Here is a 19766-nt window from a genome sequence, read left to right on the forward strand (position 1 = left end):
CTTTTTCCGCGTATGGAGTCAGCTATTACAAGGGGGCATAGCTTTAAATTAAGGGGGGGTAGATATAGGACTGATGTTAGGGGTAGGTTCTTCACTCAGCGAGTCGTAAGATCATGGAATGCCCTGCCAGTAGCAGTAGTGGACTCTCCCTCTTTATGGGTATTTAAGCGGGCATTGGATAGGTATATGGAGGATAGTGGGTTAGTGTAGGTTAGGTGGGCTTTGATCGGCGCAACATCGAGGGCCGAAGGGCCTGTACTGCGCTGTATTGTTCTATGTTCTATGTTCTATGTAGAACTGCGGTCAACTCTCATTCGTTGAATCTCGAGTGAACACAGGCCAAGATTCATTATCAGACAATCTTCGAATGTGAAGCATTAAGCTGGAGAATCCCCATTCAGTATATGCAATCAGTATATACTTGCTTTTATCAGAAATTTTGCTTTTACTTTCTTGGTGAAAGTGACGACTGCAGATGCTTGAGGGTCTGAGTCAAAACGTGTGGCGCTGGAAAAGCACAGCTGGCCAGGCAGCAACCGAGGAGGAGGCGAGTAGAAGTTTCAGACAGAGGCTCTTCATCAGGAATATGGGATGAAAGTGGAATGAGACTGACAGGCACTTTTTACCGACCGCCGCGTCCATCTTCTATCCCACCTGCCTGCACCTTCATCCCCTTCGACCTGTCACTGTCACTTCCCACCTGTATCTACCCAACATATTCCTAGCTACCTTGCTGCAGCGTCAACCCCACCCCCTATTTTTCTGAGCCTCTTGACACCAGTCAACCCACATTCCTGATGAAGTAAGTATGGCCGAAACGTCGTCTCTCCTGCTACTTAGTTGCTGCATGACGTACCGTGCTTTTCCAGTACCACACAGTTTTACTAGCAGTCTTGAAGTGTCCAATATTACAATTTTGAATAATAGATTCCAACACATTCCCTCGTATAGAATACAAGATAACTCGTCTGTAGTTCTCAACGCAACCTTTTCTTCCCTCTTTAAACCATTGAAATACGATTATATCCTTCCAGTTTTAAAATGGAAAAATGCATGATCTCCCAGGCAATCAATATGTCGTTTTCTGCTTGCTCTGATGTCCCGGTGTCAAGTGCATCTGGTCCGTCAGACTTATCAATGCTCAATAAAGCTATGTTTCCAATTATTATCTCGTTACTGATTGGGTTTTAGTGTCACAGATCCTTGGGCCATACGTTATTCCGGGGAGATTTTCTGAATCTTCTTCCATGAACACAGACGCAATTAACTGTTGCTTTTCTCTATCACTTTTCTGTTAATTATAATAAATTATCGTTACCGCGCATTCACTGATCAACATTTGATGTTGCTTTTATGTTCCTCTCAAGTATTGAAAGAAGTTCTTGTCAGTCTTTATGCTTCTTGTTTTTCTGCATCACTATTTTCTTTTCGTTGATTTCCTTATCAGTTTCTTTTTCCTTCCTTGTTGTGTCCCAAATTTCGCTGAATCAACAATGCCTGGAATTTTTCTGAGCCACTTCCTTTGATCTAAAAAAATGTTAAGCTTTTATTGTTAACCATCATCCCTCAACTTTCTCTTTTGCTATTTGCACCCGGAAGGGATTTACGAACACTTTATGTTCTGGAGTGTTTCTGCAAGGAACAGTAATTGGCTGTCTTGTTGAAACCGCTTTTATGTTAATTTCCAGTTCATTGAAGCTATCACGTTCTTCATTCCTTCTTGGCTGACGTGACTCAGGCACTTGCAATTGAAAAATAAAATCTGGTTGGTGTTCAGACGTCATGCCAAATTCACTATTCCCAGTAGCTCCTTTAAAGCAAGGATTTCAATTACCTCTTTTGAACACGCAACACCAACTCCAAAACAGCCTAATCTGAAATGTGGTGCTCAACATACTGTTAAAGGCAACCATTTCATAAATGCTCATGATATCCATTTCCCCTCGCATTATCATTCCCTTGGTTTAATACAGGTTTGATGCAAATTGAATTGATTCGTCATTTCTGTCGTACCCACAAACTGGTATATTTAATTTCCTAATTTATAACATGCCCAACATTCGCATTGCAGTTTTTCTCTTTACTATGTAACTCCCCTCAATATTTGCTTCTTGCTGCTTCTAATCTCCACCTTACCAGATTCAGTGGAGTCTGAGTGACTTGGGCTCTGGGAGATTAATCGAAGATTCAGGCAAGCTGTTTGGCAAGGCTGATCTCAGCCTTGATATCAGGTTGCAACATCTTATCTCTTCTTCTCAAGTGTTACTGTGACACTTTTTCCAGATCTCCTGTTATTCTGGTGGAGTCGGGAAAAACAATGATCTTTCAACAACGATGTGTGTTCCCCCAGACAGCTGCGATTGTTCTAACCTTCTGGTGGGGACGTGTCAGCAGGCTGGCAAAGTGTTGCTGCTGCTGGACAGGATCGGAGTGAAGTCACAATTGGAGCAGTTTGTACAGATTAAACACCTCATTGAAGAAAGGACATTGGAATTAACTCAGAGATTATCCCGTCAGAGTATTTCTGCAACAAAGATGTTCATCATAGAATCGTTACAGTTTAGAAGCAGGACATTTGACCCACCGACATCGCACTAATGCTTCACAGACTATTTCATGTACACACTCACCCAACTCAATCTCTGTCACTCTGCATTTTCCATGGTTAATGCATCCAGCCTGCACGTCCCCAGATATTACAGATAGTAGCTTGGCCAATCCACATAATCTAGTTATCTTGGGACTGTGGGAGGAAATTGGAATGCCTGACAAAAACCCACGCAGACAAGGCGAGTATGTGCAAACTCCACTCAGACAGTGACCCCTCACTGGAATTGACCTCAGGCCTCTGACATTGTGAGGCAGTAGAGCTAGCCACGGAGCTACCCTGCGTGGATGAAGGAACTCTCCTGCACAATGAAGCATCAGCTAAACTTAGTTTCGGCCCAGTATCAGAAAGGGAAACTTTCCAATATGAAGTGAATGTGATAATCACTATACCAAAGAAACACAGTGTGGCTGTTGATAACAGAGGCTTCTGTTCTGTCACGCATTATAGATCGATTCGCACGAATCAGGTTATATTTTGTTGCGTTCAACTTGATCAGAACTCACCCGCACCAAGATGCAACGTAACATCTTATCAGTACTAGTGTTCGCAATTGGATTCAAACCCACACCTACTTTGACGCTGAAGCCAAAATCTAGCACCTTACCCAACTCAGCCACGCCACCACTTTGAACTGAATCCATGAGCAAGATTTCCAACCAGCTCTTGAGAATATTGCTGCAACTCTGGCTGCACAGGGAAGTGATAAATGCAGTGAGCCACCATTTTAACTTAACACGAAATTCTCTGAGAGCAAACCCAGGCAACCGGAATGGGAGCACGGTTTCCATTAAACACAGCAATCACGTTCAGTCAATATTTGTCTCCTTCTACATCATCAAGTGGTATCAACATACTGATGGAACTGTAAGATGGCGTTTGAGAGAAGTTTAAGCAAGAACTGGTTCATGTGAGTATTCGGCACCACTAAGGTTTAAACCCAGGGTACCTGTGTTTAACGAGATGACACTTTTACCAACTAAGCCACAGCGTCATGTTAATGGATGAGAGAGGGATGGGCAAGTTGGTGCAATACCTATTAAAATTTACAAAAATAACAAGATCCTGTTTTAAAGCTCACCAGTGGAAGGCAGTTACACAGCAAATTGAGGAGTCTATTTCAGATATCGAACCTAGAACATAGCAAGAGAAACGTCTTCAACACTGTTGTTGCAGATAAGGAGGATCGTATTCAATTTCTTTATCCTCATATGCTGTTTCAGATAGAAGACAATTAGCCCTTCCACACTGCAACATCGGACCCATAATAGACCATGCAGCACTTGTTTCCTGTTACACAAAAACAGAATGTGACCATTCAGCCTTCTCAATGATGAAATACAAGAACTTGAGGAAGCCACAAAGTGACTGGAAATTGTCAGCTTAGAGCAAAGCTATTTCGCCCATTGAGTGCGTTTAAGAAGAACAGCAGAAAGTCGTGAAGCCGTTTAAGATTATTTTTTACATACACATAAGGAGGTAATTCAATTGCATTTCAGTTGAAGGGAACAGGAGCAAAACAGTCACTTTCTCAAACTCAATTCAGCGATGTAGGAGGAGACCGTTCAGGATCTCGACCGTGTTTTGGACGTATTTGAGAAGATACTTCAGCCCCTTGAAATGTTGCACCATAGCAGGAAGGTTCTGTAAGTCCCCAAACCGCTCCACAGCAACACGATGAGAACACTCAGATCTTGAGCGGCATGGTCAGGAACAGGAGCAGGTCATTCAGAGCATCAAGACTATAATTCGGAACACCCGAAGGACATTCAGCCAATGAAGTGTGTAAGCCAGGACAAGAATGAATCCAATTCAACTAGTCATGCCAGTACACTGCAATCGGAGCAGAACTTTGAACGTTTTGTGTCTATTACACAGGAAATGAATTGGGAACGTCGAGGTTATAGAAATGGAAGAACTTAGAACAACCAGCTCGACTCGGGAATATGAAGTAGTGAGCAAACTATTGTAATTGAAGCTGTTGTTCAAACCTGTTATTAAGAGAGTAATAATAGGGGATTGTCAAAGTCCAAGAAAAATCCATCACAGTCAATATGATTTTAAGAAGGAATAATCGAGTTTGAATTGTTTGCCGGAGTGTATGTATAAATGTGTCAAACAAAGTGAATGAAGGGCATCCTATTGATATATTATCACTGGGTATCCAAATGGCATTGGCCTAAGGTGCGCCACAAATGATGACCATGCAATACAAGCGCCCACTGGATTAGAAAAAGGTATTTGCTTGGAGAGATGATTGGATAACTAATGAAATCCATGCTATGGAGGTAACCGTGTTGGATTGGCTTGGACAAGGTCAAAAAGAAAATCACACGACTCTAGGCTTTAGTACAAAAGGATTTTTTTGAAAACACTAACGTTTGGAGCGCTGTAGCTTCGTCAGGTGTAAGTAAAACAGACGAGAGACAGAGAATTTGTGAGGAAAAGATCAAAGGGTCATTCAACTTATGCACATGGATGCAATACATCTAAGATGGCACTTACATCTTTAATCAGTGAGAATAGAGGTGTATGTCTTGATAAATCAATATGCAAATCTCAGAATTTATGTCAAATCACTACCTGGAGATAAATTAAGGTATTATCGATATAAAGGAGGGGAGTCTTCTGGTAAGTCAATGTATTTTAGTCGTGAGGACTGGTTTTGAGTCTGTCTGTGTCTTCAACTTGTGTCAGATTCGTTTTAATTCCAAAGTAGGAGTGTATAAAATGTCACATTATCTGATATCTATCTATTTTATGGTTTTGAACAAATTATAATCTATCTGCAAATACAAATCTGCAAATGCATAGTCACACCAAATATTTGAATGTATGTGCTTGTGTGCGTGTGCGAGAGAGTGTAAGTGTGAGTATGTGGAAGGGTGAGAGTGTGTCTATATAAGACACATACAGATACAGCAGATCCCTCTCCCCTCAGGCTCTCACTCCATGGTTTCAGAGATTCGCCTCTCTGCACCTCTGCTTCACTTGTTCATGTTGCAGACCCAGATGGTGTAGGTTAAGTCCCCATGCTCCGTCCAGAATTGAGTTACAAAATCCCCATTTTCCCGTGAATGTCTGAGGCAGATTATAGCACAACATCAAGCAAACCATCCCAAGCAATCCATTCACATTTCAATAACAAGAGTCAGTCAGAAGCCCCTCAGCTACAATTAGATGCCTTATCTTATACAATAATACTTGGGGGTCTACCCCTGTTATTGACCGCACGATCAGCGGAGAGGGACGAACAAAGGGGTTCAAAGGACTGGAACAGAACAAGTTTCAAAGATGTGACTCAGATACAGGTCAGATACATGTGACCAGGGAAAGATACAGAGGTTCAGGGATACCCATGAAAAGATAGAAACACGCAATTCACTAATTGAGGACATGTGGAAGTATAGCGGATAAAAAAGGCAGAGGTGTTACGCTTTGGACGAGTTAATACAAAAGAATGAGAACATTGAAAAAATGCATTGCCAGGGCATCTGATATGGCACGTTACATCACATTCTGAAACTGTCACACAGAACCTGCCCAGGAAGTAGAAACTGAGACAAGGTAACAGACAAGCACAGAGAGGAGTGCAGACAGTGCTAGTACATTAGTCAGTAAACCAAGCTGTGTGTCCAACATTGGGTGTATTGCAAACCTTTGTCAGTATATTGCTGTGATACGTGGACAACATATCTGCCAAACATGAGAAGATTTGCAGCCCATACTGCGAATGACAGTAATTGGGTATCCCACAAATTTATGTCTGTATCCGTATGTACCAGCTCACGTAAAGGTGTTTTATGCATCTGTATCTGAGGCGGTGGTAGATGTGAAAGTCATTGTCGGGCAATGTACACCAATGGAGGAAATCATTTTTAATATGAGTAACTGGCAAGTGTTTGGGTAATGGACACCGTGTCGTGTTTGTGAATATTAAAATAATGGCATTACGAGTCCCATTAGCAATATAAATCACTGCGCACAAGAATAATGATTGTATCAAATTTCGGTGTGATTTCAGATACGAGCCATGCAGTGTCAACCCATATTTGCTTCTGCAGGTTTGATGCTGGAATTGTCAGTAGCAGATTATTGACATCAGTAAGACTGTATTTTAATAGGTCAAGGTTCCAGATGGGCAGAGCCAGTGAAATGTATTCTGGAGTTGTTTGAATGACAATTATAATGGTCAGTTATGGTGGCAGGAATCCATTCATGGCCAAAGCGATCACCACAGCTTTACTTTTCTCTTTCAGGCTCAGATAATAGCTCGAAATTGGATGTAGTGAGAGGAATGAAATGAGGTTCGTAATCAGAATAGGAGAGAGTAATCTCCACACTATCAATATTCAAAGAGCAAGGCAGTGATACAATGAATCGTAGTTCACAGGTGAAACTGAATACGTCAAAATAGCGGCAACAAGGGACTCTGCCAGAAGAAAAGAGGGAGAGAGTGCATCAACAAGTTGACTAATGTAGATATTAGAGGTTTGTGGGGTGAATATCTGGAATCAGACTCTCAGCTGGTACAATCGCAGGAGCAAGGAGAGTGCAGTAAATGAAAATAACAATATTGTGTTCACAAACGGTGAATGTAATTAAAAACTGAAAAGTAAGACTTACCAGGGACACCAACGATAGCCAGGATTGGATAATAAATATATTGAACAATGTAAAGTACATATGCAATCCGCCCAGACAATGGCAAATAATCGTAATATGTAGATAGAGCCCAAATATTCCAAGATAAATCCCTGTCCACTGTTGGAACATTTCGGTATAATGTACTCAGATTCTGATCCATTGTTGGAACAATCCAGTATAATGCTGTCGGATTCTAATCTTCCCCACTCTCAGGGACTGCTGATTCCTGCTAGTGCTTTAGTGGCTCTCACTCATGTTTTGGTATAAGACAGTGAATGGAGCGCACTTTTCATTAAAAGATGTAAACTCTCCACTGGGATAATTTGAATCCATGGTGGCTTTCAGTAATCACAGTCACTGTGCATACAGTTTCAGTTAACCCCTTCCTTTCGTCACTTTTCATGTCCAAATAAAAGGGAACATTTACTCCGGCGGTATGGATGGAAGCGATGATAGTTTGTGAAGGATGGACCATAAATCTTTCAATGTTTTGAACCCTTCTTTCTTGTATGTGAGAACGGTGATAGGCGCTTCAGAGTTGTGGGGAAATTAATAGAGATCATAAATTAGGGGTTCTATCTATATGGCGTATTGACATTATGTCATGCTGCACCTATTGGGAAGTGCCCTGTTTTCAAATCGAGTCGTAACATTTAGATACCATTTAGAACGTTGGTTGGGCTTCGACGGAACGTCACCATGTTTCTGTAAGTAACTGACAGGAGGAGACCATTCAGCCTTTTGTTCATGTTACAGGAAGTCTTGAGCTTGTTATGCAGTAACTGTTAGTTCCAAAAGAGATATGGAGAAGAATTGTCCTGACATATATTTAAAAATTTCCAAATTTGTTAAGGCCAATAATGCACGTTTCAGAGAAGCACTTTGAAAAACTAATTAGGTGAGATTATTCGCTGAGTAGTGGGATACATTCAGAAACGAGATTACAAAGGCTGCCAGCAATATATTCCTGCCCATGAGGAGGTAAATGTTGGAAGTTGTGAGGTATTTTGGATGGCTAGAAGTAGAGGGTCTGGTCAAGAAACAGAAGAACGCATATGATAGGTTTGGAGAGCAGTGATGACGTGAATCCATTGAGGAGTACAATGAAAACGGGTTCATACGCAAAAGGGAAATCAGGTGGGTAAAATGGGGACAAGAGAAAGTTTCAGTAAATGGGCTCAGGGAGAATCCAAAGGGATTCTACAAATGCAGTAAGGCCAAGAGAGTAATTGAGGAGAGAACAACAAAACCACCTTCCGTTGAACCACAGATGTTCGGTGAGATACTATATGAATCCTTCATATCAATATTTGTTGTGGAGAAGCTTATGGAATCTAGAGAAATTGTGGAAATAAATAGTTATACCTTGGGTAGTGTTTATACAGGAGAAGAGGAATAATAAAGGTATTAAAATATACAAAGGCGGATATAGCCCGGGGACCTGATTCGTTGTAACTCTAAACTCCTTGGAATGCTAAGGAACCGATTATTTGGGCATCTGAATGAGATATCTGCATCATGTATAGCCACAGAATCGGTGCCAGAAGATTGGAGGTTGGCTAATGTTGTACCATTATTTCGGAAAGGTGATAAGGAAACGTCAGGGAGTAACACACCAGTGAGTCTGACGTCAGTGTGGGAAAGCTCTTGGAATATATTCTGAGGGACTGGAATTACTTGTATTTGGAAAACAAAGGACTGAGTAGAGGTAGACAACAGGGTTTTTTTGCGTGTGAAATCGTGTGTCATGAAGTTCATTGATTTTTTTAAAAGAAATTATGAGGAAAATTAATGAAGGCGCAGCAAAGGATGTTGGCAACATGGAACTCAGTAAGGTGTTCTTCAGCTTTCGATATGATAGTCAGTTAGGAAAGTTAGATCATATGGAATCCGTGGAGAACTGGATGTCATTAGATTGAAGGTAAGAAACGAAGGTGATGGTGGAGAGTTGATGACAATGAAGGTCAACACACCATTTATCATCCTTGTGGCTTTCTTTTCCTGCAAGTTTGCTTTCACTGACTGGTGATAAGGATATCCAGATCTTTTTCAATGTTCCAGCTACCCACATTGTGGGTTTGTGTGCATTGCTCAGCGTGGCAAAGTCATTCCCATATTGATGTCCAGCTTAAGAGCATACTGTCCTGCATTGACCTCAGAGGTCTGCGTTGAAGAAAACAATAAAAGGAAGATAAATGGTTTCATAGCTCAATATTTTTCAAACAATCCTTTTACAAATGTCGGCTGCTGTTCTCTATGTATCGCCAAAGTGCACAAAGTACAAATCGCCCTTTTTCTGCCATGTATTTCCCGATTTCCTCTACTTGTCTCAAACACCTTGGAGTGTTTTTTTTTAAATCTACTCCTCATCTACTCATAACCTGACATTGTTTAGTGAGATCAGCAGGCTTGGAAAAATTACAATTGAAACCCTCAACAAATTGTTAGATATGCATCTAGACAGCTGGGGCCAAAGAACCAAACCATGCAATACCACAGAAGCCTTCTGATCCAAAAAAGTATTTCTTTCTGTCAGAACTCCCAATTTTTATAACATGCTAATATATTATCCTCAATTTGATTTTGCTCACTGAGCTTCGGTTTATTGATTTTTTTCTGATAACCCAATGCATTGAATCGATTGTTTCTACAAACTTTACCTAACAGTGAATTTCTCATACATGATTCCAATTCCATAAATTTATCTTGGCTTTCAGTCCCAATAATTTCTCTAAAACCACTTCTTTCCTAATTACATTTTTTGTTCTCACCAGACTTAGAATTTCGAGCTTTACTGCATTTCTTTTTTGAGGTGTTTCTGCCCAGGGAGCCCCAGGCAGGCGACCTGGATTTGTTTACGAAGGATCAAGCAGAATTAATGTTTCTGCTTCGGTTTGAGACAGTAACTTGCAACTCGATGTAAAATACTTGGATTTGACAAGAGAGCACAGAAATCAACTAGGCTCAGGAGAATGAAACAAACAACCAAGAGAAATGCAAAGCAAGCATTTGGGGGCATCAACAATACAGAGGAATACACAGTAAATGAGAGGATTGACAGTGTGTGCCGATTCCAGAAGGTAAAAGAACACTTCAATAATATCTTTCAGTGAGAGAATGGCTTCATTTCCTCTATCAGCCTGCGGACTGTGTGCAATTCTGGTCACCCTGTCGCATGGAATGATGGAATTGAACTGGAGAGAGAACAGAGGACATACGTTACTCTGTGAAAGTGAAAGTGCAGTTACGAGGAATGTTTGATGCAGAGGATGCTGAGAGGAGATTTGATCATCAATACTGATCAACGTGGTGACCTCAGCAGTGTTCTGCATATCTTCAGCATGACATCTCAATTCTGACTCTCAACGTTTTGATTGTGACATCTCGGAAGGAGAAAGTGGGCACTACAAATGCTGGAGATCAGAGTCAAGGTTAGAGTGGTGCTGGAAAAGCACAGCAGGTCAAGCAGCATCCGAGGAGCAGGAAAATCGATGTTTCGGACAAAAGCACTTCATTTGGGATGGGGAGTCTCTTTTTGTTCTCTTCCTCTTTGGTGAATATTATACCAGTAAGTATGTTGTTCATGAGTTTGCAGGTGTCTTCGAATTCGTTCCATTTCACAACGATAAAACGTGTCATCTAAACACTGGATACAAGGATTGGTTTGGAACATGTGAAGGGCTGTTTGTGAGAATCTCCCGATAACTGCTTCTGCTAATAACCCTGGTATTGGGAACCTCATGCGTGTCCCGTTGATTTGTTTGTATGTCTGGTCGTTGAAAGTGAAGTGGGCAGTGAGCCCCAGGTTACTACCTTGAAGATGCTGTACTTGTTGATGGAGTTGGTGCTGTCTGTTACATGCATCCTTCGTTCCGTCTCGTAGTGCAGTCAGTGTTTCTTTGGCCAGGCTGATATTAATTGATTTCGTTCCGTTGAAGGTAACCATGACTTCGTCTTCCCCTAGCTTGGTGCATGGGTGATGTTCAAAAATTGTTGGTTGGAGTGGATGGAGTAGCATCAGGCTTCTAAAACCTGTTCCAGTTTTTGGTGAATCTTCTTTGCTCGTCTGTATGCCGGTGTGTTAATGAGTGGCACTATGGGTCTAAATGCACCCCCCACCCCCCAGTTGGTGTACCTTCGGTAATTCGTAGAAAAGTGATGAGTTGTATGCACCAGGTTTCATTCTTGAGCCGTCAGTGTTGTTCATTTCGCCTGCTTTGTGGAGTTTCTGCAGTCCGCTGTAATCCGGTTCTCTTGTTGTGAAGTCAGGTCCATTTCCACCTGTCGAAAGGTGTCAGTGTTTGCGAGTAGTGAGTTTGCCTTTTCAATGTTTTGTGTTCTGTTTGGGATGACGGCCATGTATCCTTTTTCAGTCGGTAGGATTACAATATTTTGTACATTTTCTGAGTCCTTCCAGGGCTTTCCTTTCCTGGGTATGAAGGATGTGTTCCCTTCTTTCCTCCTGTTTCGTGTTGGTGCGGCTGTCTGTCTGATGGCCTGCTGGGTTTCTTCCATAAGTCCATTCTCTTTTGGTTTGGTTTCCAGTGCTAATTGAAGTTGTTTTTGTCCGCAAAACTGTAGTTGCCGTTCATCCCTCTGACTAAAAACTGCATCGGTTACATAGGCAGGACACTAATCACCAGGATGCACGAGCACTAAATAGCCACCCAAAGGAATGAACAACTATCGCCACTATCTTTACGGTCATGCACACAGGGACACCACTTCGACTGGAACAATGCAATCACCCTAGTGCGAGCTCAACAAATGACACGTCGTGGATTTCCTGTTTATCGATGAGACTCCCAGTTTTTGTGAAGTCTCTTTAGTTGGGCATTTCCTGCGTAAGTACTGGAGACGGCAAAATAGAAAGAATCGGAAAATAGAGTGATGCAGTGAGTTTTACACTTGGAGAATGGTACTGAGGCCCATAGAGACCTGATAACTCTCAGTCTCCGCCGTGGCCTATGATAACTCATCTCTCTGGAGCGGAAAATTCTCTTCACTCAGGATCTGGAGTAACTGCAAAAGGTGAAGGCAGAGTCAATTAGATACATGTAATGAGGGATACCACATGAAGAGATACCGAGTGATAGCACCAGAGTTCAGGAAGGTATCAATATCAAACAATGGCCACGAAGAAGGTGGTAGAATTGTATTAGTGCTCAGGAGTGAGTGAGCTATTAATGGTCAGACGATGGCCTCATATTATTCATAAGACAGTTCAGCAAGGGATATCCATCTTATAGATTAATATCTTTCAGGGAAGGAAATCTGTTATCAGCAGCTGTCTGGCGTAGATATCATCCAGACCAAGAGCAAAGTGTTTGAGTCACAACTGATCTCTGAACTGGTCTAGCAAGCTACTCAGTTAAAGGCCAGCTCGGGGAAGAAACACTGCACAGCGATAAAAAAAGGTACATTGCACGAGTCAAATGAACATAACCATGATGGGACTACTGTCCTGGCCAATCCCTTCGGTATGTCCATGAAAAGGTATTGAAACAGTCAGAGAAAACGCAGAGACAGTGTTCAGGGGAAAGGAGCTTTCAAAATTCAAAGACAATGAATTAAGTGTCGGAACAGCATTGGAGATATGACTGAAGATAAGGAGAAAGGAACAGGAAGGGACAGAGTTGAACTAAAACTTTACATCATCTAATCGGTTAGTTAGGGCAAATGGTGAGAACACGTAAATTATAATGTTCTTTTTCGGAAAGGGCAAATTATCTGAAATAAGGTAGATGGTAGAAGAGTGAATAAATTGTAGAACATAAATATTCAACAGTACACAATCGTCCGAAGACCTAGGCAGAATGGCATAGCAGAGCGTCTAAGCCTGACAAAGGCATTACAAAGAAAGCAATTGGCCTCAGATTATTCCTTTGAATCCACCTGAATTTTAGGTGTAACTTGTCAAAAGCTCAAGCAGGAGAATGACTTTTCGGCTTCTGAACAACATTTAATTATCCATCAAGGCATTAAACATGAAGTATTAGAATTTGTAACAAATGCATTGTAATAGTTTTGGGAGACGACAATCCTTCTACAGTCTGCGACAGTCACACGGGCAAAAGTAATTTTAAACAGGATTTTGTAGAATGCTTTTTGGCAATATTTCTTTGAATAACGAATAATGCAAATCGTTATTAACATAGCTCTCTCAGATCGATGAGGAGATGAAGGTGAGGGCAAGAGAGATATCACACTGAGCGATCCTCAGGGAAATTGTAATATATTAGAATTCAAAGAGATTATGTTTTTTAAAAAAATGAGCAGTAGGCACAGCTGATAATGATAAACAAAGCCGATTACATGAGTTTGAGTGCAATGTGTTGCTGGAAATGAACAATGGAAAAAATCGAAGGAACTCTGTATAATATTCAACAAAAAGACAAACATTCAGCGAGACATTTCCAATTGTGCTTCACGGAGGATGGAAAGGATCAGATTTAATTAAGAATGAACATAGAACAATACAGCACAGAACAGGCCCTTCGGCCCACGATGTTGTGCCGAACTTCTATCCTAGATTAAGCTACCATCCATGTACCTATCCAAATGCCACTTAAAGGTCGCCAATGATTCTGACTCTACCACTCCCACGGGCAGCGCATTCCATGCCCCCACCACTCTCTGGGTAAAGAACCCACCCCTGACATCTCCCCTATAGCTGCCACCCTTCACCTTAAATTTATGTCCCCTTGTAACACTCTGTTGTACCCGGGGAGAAAGTTTCTGACTGTCTACTCTATCTATTCCTCTGATCATCTTATAAACCTCTATCAAGTCACCCCTCAACCTTCGCCGTTCCAACGAGAAAAGGCCGAGAACTCTCAACCTATGCTCGTACGACCTATTCTCCATTCCAGGCAACATCCTGGTCAATCTTCTCTGCACCCTCTCCAAAGCTTCCACAATTTTCCGAAAGTGAGGCGACCAGAACTGCACACAGTACTCCAAATGTGGCCTAACCAAAGTCCTGTACACCTGCAACATCACTTCACGACTCTTGAATTCAATCCCTCTGCTAATGAACGATAATACACCATAGGTCTTCTTACAAACTCTATCCACCTGAGTGGCAACTTTCAAAGATCTATGTACATAGACCCCGAGATCCCTCTGATCCTCCACCTGGCTAAGAACCCTACCATTAACCCTGTATTCCGCATTCTTATTTGTTCTTCCAAAATGGACGACCTCACACTTTGCAGGGTTGAATTCCATCTGCCACTCCTCAGCCCAGCTCTGCATCATATCTAAGTCCCTTTGCAAACGACAAATGCCCTCCACACTGTCCACAACTCCACCTATCTTCGTATCATCTGCAACTTTACTGACCCACCCTTCGACTCCCTCATCCAAGTCATTAATAAAAATTACAAACAGCAGAGGACCCTGAACTGTTCCCTGCGGAACTCCACTTGTAACTGGGCTCCAGGCTGAATATCTACCATCTACCACCACTCTCTGACTTCGACCGGTTAGCCAGTTTTCTATCCAATTGGCCAAATTTCCCTCTATCCCATGCCTCCTGACTTTCCGCATAAGCCTACCATGGGGAACCTTATCAAATGCCTTACTAAAATCCATGTTCACTACATCCACTGCTCTACTCTCATCCACATGCTTGGTCACTTCCTCGAAGAATTCATATGCTTGGTCACCTCCTCGAAGACCTACCCTTCACAAATCCGTGCTGGATGTCCCTAATCAAGCAGTGTCTTTCCAGATACTCATAAATCCTATCCCTCAGTACCTTTTCCATTACTTTGCCTACCACAGAAGTAAGACTAACTGGCCTGTAATTCCCGGGGTTATCCCTATTCCCTTTTTTGAACAAGGGCACAACATTCGCTACTCTCAAGTCCCCTGGTACCACCCCCGTTGCCAGTGAAGACGAGAAGATCATTCCAACGGTACTGCAATTTCCTCTCTTGCTTCCCACATAATCCTCGGATATATCCCGTCAGGCCCGGGGGACTTGTCTATCCTCAAGTTGTTCAAAATGTCCAACACATCTTCCTTCCTAACAAGTATCTCTTCAAGCTTACCAGTCCGTTTCACACTCTCCTCTTCAACACTATGGTCCCTCTCGTTCGTAAATACTGAAGAGAAGTACTTATTCAAGACCTCTCCTATCTCTTCCGACTCAATACACAGTCTCCCACTACTGTTCTTGATCGGACCTACCCTTGTTCTCGTTATTCTCAGGTTTCTCACATATGCATAAAATGCCTTGGGTTTATCCTTGATCCTATCTGCCAAGGATTTTTCATGCCCTCTCTTATTTCTCCTAATCCCTTTCTTCAGGTCCCTTCTGGCTATCCTGTATCCCTCCACTGCTCTGTCTGAACCCTGTTTCCTCAACCTTATGTAAGCCTCCTTCTTCCTCTTTACTAGACATTCAACCTCCCTCGTCATCCAAGGCTCCCTCACACGACCATTTCTTTCCTGCCTGATAGGTACATACATATCAAGGACACGTCGTATCTGCTCCTTGAAAAAGTTCCACATTTCCACCACATCCTTCCCTGACAGCCTATGCTCCCAACTTATGCTCATCAAATCCTGTCTTACAGCATCGTAATTTCCCGTCCCCCAATTGTAAAATCTACCTTGTTGTGCACACCTATCTCTCTCCATAACCAAGGTAAAAGTCACAGAATTGTGGTCATCATCACCAAAATGTTCACACACTAACAAGCCCATCACTTATCCCGGTTCATTACCGAGTACCAAATCCAATATGGCCTCCCCTCTGGTTGGGCAATCGACACACTGAGTTAGAAAAGCTTCCTGGACACACTGCACAAACACCGCCCCGTCCAATATACGTGATCTAAAGCGCTTCCAATCAATATTTGGGAAGTTGAAGTCGCCCATGACTACGACCCTGTGGCTTCTGCACCTTTCCAAAATCTGTTTCCCAATCTGTTTCTCCACATCTCTGCTGCTATTGGGGGGCCTATAGTAAACACCCAAGAAGGTGACTGCACCTTTCCTATTTCTGACTTCAGCCCATACTACCTCCAAAGGCAGATCCCCCTCAAACTTCCTTTCTGCAGCCGTTATGCCATTTCTAATTAGCAATGACACCCCCCTCCTTTTTTACCACTCTCCCTAATCTTACTGACATATCTGGAAACTCTAACCTCCAACAGCCTCCCCCAATGCTTCGAAGGCAGGAAAATACGAACAGTTCTGAAGAAACCAACGGTTCAGAAATATGGAAGTATTTGTTAAAGGAATAGGAGAGTAGTGGGAAGGGAAATCATTGTCAGATTTTAATAAGAAGATTAAAATCTTCTCATTAAAGAAGATTTTAATGAGAGGGTTCAGGGCAATGGAGGTGTTGAGAGTGTTATTGACCGTGGAAAGGTCCTGAAGAATGTTATAGCAGTAAGTATTTCTGCAGCTGGAGGAGTTTGCAGCGGTAGCAACGGACAAATGCCTTTTAATTTATGCATTCATTGTCTGAGGATATCACTGATTGGACCAGCATACATTGCCCACTGCTAATTGCACAGAGGTCGCTCAGAGTCAGCCATATTGCTGTGCGTCTGGGGTTACATGTGATGTACAACAGGTAAGAAAGTCAGATGTCCTTCCCTAAAGGACCATAAATGAACCAGCTGAGTTTTTGTTTTCCCAGATAATTAACAATTATTTAATAGTGTTCTCACTAATGTCTTGTATAGCCACAACATGACATCCCAACTCCTATTCTCAATGCTTGACCAATAAAGGAAAGCATCCAAAATACCTGCTTCATCCGCCTGTCTCACTGTCACTCAACCTCAAAGAACTGTGTCGTTGCATTCCTTGGTCTCTCTGTTTGACGACAATACCCAGAGTACGAACATTAAGAAGACAAGTCCCGCCCTGGTTTGTCTTCGCACAATGCGACGTCATTGAGTTCTCCGCCGGCTATCCCTCAACACGAGGTCAGCTGTATTGTTGATCCCGTTGTACTCGTAGATAATCCATTTAACTGTCCACTTTACCACCAATTTCAATTGCAAAACATGACTTCTGTACTCTCATACAAATCGTTTATATAAATGATGCACAACAGTGGAAATAGTATCGAACCTCACGGTTCACTGTTGATCATAGGCCTGCACTCTGAGCACAACCCACTCTGAACACGCACTGTCTTCGAACGTCAATCACATTTTTTATCCAGTTGGTGAGCACTCCCTGGTCCTGTGTGATCTAATCTTATTAACCTGTCTGTGGTGGGGGCTGGGGGGTGGTGGCTGGGTGGTGGTGGTAGTAAACAAAGAAATAATTAACGTCTGTAAAAAGAGTATCATGGGGAATTTTTATGTATATGTAAACCTGGTGAACCAGCTCTGTCAGAGTCGACTTGAAGAGGAGTTCGTTCAGTTTTTCCGTCATAGTTGGCTTGTACAGTATGGAATTGTGCCAATGAGGGAGCAAGCTATCCTAGATCTTATCCTGCGTAATGAGGCATGAATAATTAATGGCCTTGTGGTTAGAAATCTTCTTGGAACGAGTGATCACCGTATCACTTAGAGAAAAAGATCAATTTAGAGTAAAAGTGGAGTGTGTGAAAATAAAATCCAATATCACGGCCCTGTTCTTAAACACGGGAGACTACAATAGAATGAGTGAGGACGTGGCTCAAATAGACTGGATGCAAAGATTTTAATGTGTATATGTTGACGTGCATCGGAGGACATTTCAAGCATTTCTTTTCTCAATGTCCTCAGCAAAAACATATTCCAGCGAAAAGGAAGGACTGTAAGAAAATGGGGTATTCTGAAAAGTGTATCTATTGAAGTAAGGGAGACTCATAATTTGAAAGAGAAAAGATGCAACGTTTCCAGAAACACAGTGAACGAGAAGATTGGGAACACTTTAAAGGTCAACAGAAAGCTACTAAAACCTATAAAGAATAATAAGGTAAAACGTGAAGAAAAAGACAGTTCGCAAAATTTTCTGTAATTATATATAACTCAAAAGAGAGGCGAAATTAAACGTTAGTCATTTAGATGATCAGAAGGAACATTTAGTTATGGAGCACGATAAAATAGCTGAGGCATTTCGTTATGGAACATGATAAAATGGCTGAAGCATTGAACAGGTATTTTTTACCGGTCTTCACAGTGGAAGACCCGAATAACATGACAGTAATCGATAAGAGACGAATGTAGGTAAGGAAAGTGTTGCTCGGAAAGCTGGAGCTTCCAAACAAAACTGTTGAAATATAACCTGGTTTTGTGTGAAGTTTAACTTTGTCTAACCCAGTCCAACACCAGGATCTTCAAAGTTTGATAGGAGTAGCAGTAGAAAGGATTATTACTTGAATGGCAAAAAGTTGCAGCACGCTGCTGTGCAGAGGGATCTGGGTGTACTTGTCCATGAGTCACAGAAGGTTCATCTGAAGGTGAAACAACTAATTAGGAAGGCAAATAAAATTTTGTCCTTCATTGGTCTGAAGAGATTGAGTTTAAAATCAGAGATTTTTATGTTTGCCGAGAGGTCCGGGAGGAACGAAGGACTTCTGGGAAGGTGAGTCTAACTGTTTGAAAACCTTACTTCAGGCGTCGGGGCCTCCATTTGCCGACAGTTGCGATGGCGGAGCGAAGGACTTCTGGGAGGTTATATATGTGTGTCATCGCGTTACCTGAAATACTACTTGGGCAGTGTCTCCCACCCAACCTCCTCCTCGAACAAAGGAAAAAGCGTCTGTGCGCCAGATTGGTAAGGTAACGAGTTTTTTTTTAATCCTTATTTTTCATCAGTCTCTTTGGGAATCTAGAATAGTGGGAATGGAAGTTAGGGCAGTTGAATGTTCCGCTGCAGAATGTGGGATATAAGGGTTACCACTAGTGTCCCTGCTGAGTACATATGCGGGAAGTGCACCTAACTGCAGCTCCTCGAAAACCGCGTTAGGGAACTGGAACGAGAGCTGGATTAACTTCGGACCATTCGGGAGACAGAGGGGTTATTGAGAGGAGTTACAGGGAGATAGTCGCTCCTCAGGTACAAGAAAAAGGCAGATGGTTTACATTCAGGGGACGGAAAGAGAACCGGCAGGCAGTGCAGGGAACCCCTGTGGCTATTCCCCTCAACAATAAGTAAACAGTTTTGGATATTGTTGGGTGGGTACTTACTGGGGAAAGCAGTGGGGCACAGGGCTTGGCACAGAATTTGTCCCTGCTGCTTAGAGGGATGGGGGAAGAGGAGTAGAGCATTAGGCACTGAGGACTCCATAGTTAGGCGGACAGACAGGAGGATCTGTGGGGACGACAGAGACTCACGGTTGGTGTGTTGTCTCCCAGGTGTCAGGGTTCGTGATGTCTCTAATCGAGCTTTTGGGATCCTTAAGGGGGAGGGGGAGTAGCCCCAAGTCGTGGTCCACATAGACACCAATGACATAGGTAGGAAGAGAGATGGGGATTTAAGGCAGAAATTCAGGGAGCTAGGATGGAAGATTTGAGCTAGGACGAACAGAGTTGTTGTCTCGGGTTTGTTG

The sequence above is a fragment of the Chiloscyllium punctatum genome, chromosome 35 (genome assembly GCF_047496795.1).
Source record: "Chiloscyllium punctatum isolate Juve2018m chromosome 35, sChiPun1.3, whole genome shotgun sequence".
NCBI classification, from domain to species: Eukaryota; Metazoa; Chordata; class Chondrichthyes; order Orectolobiformes; family Hemiscylliidae; genus Chiloscyllium; species Chiloscyllium punctatum.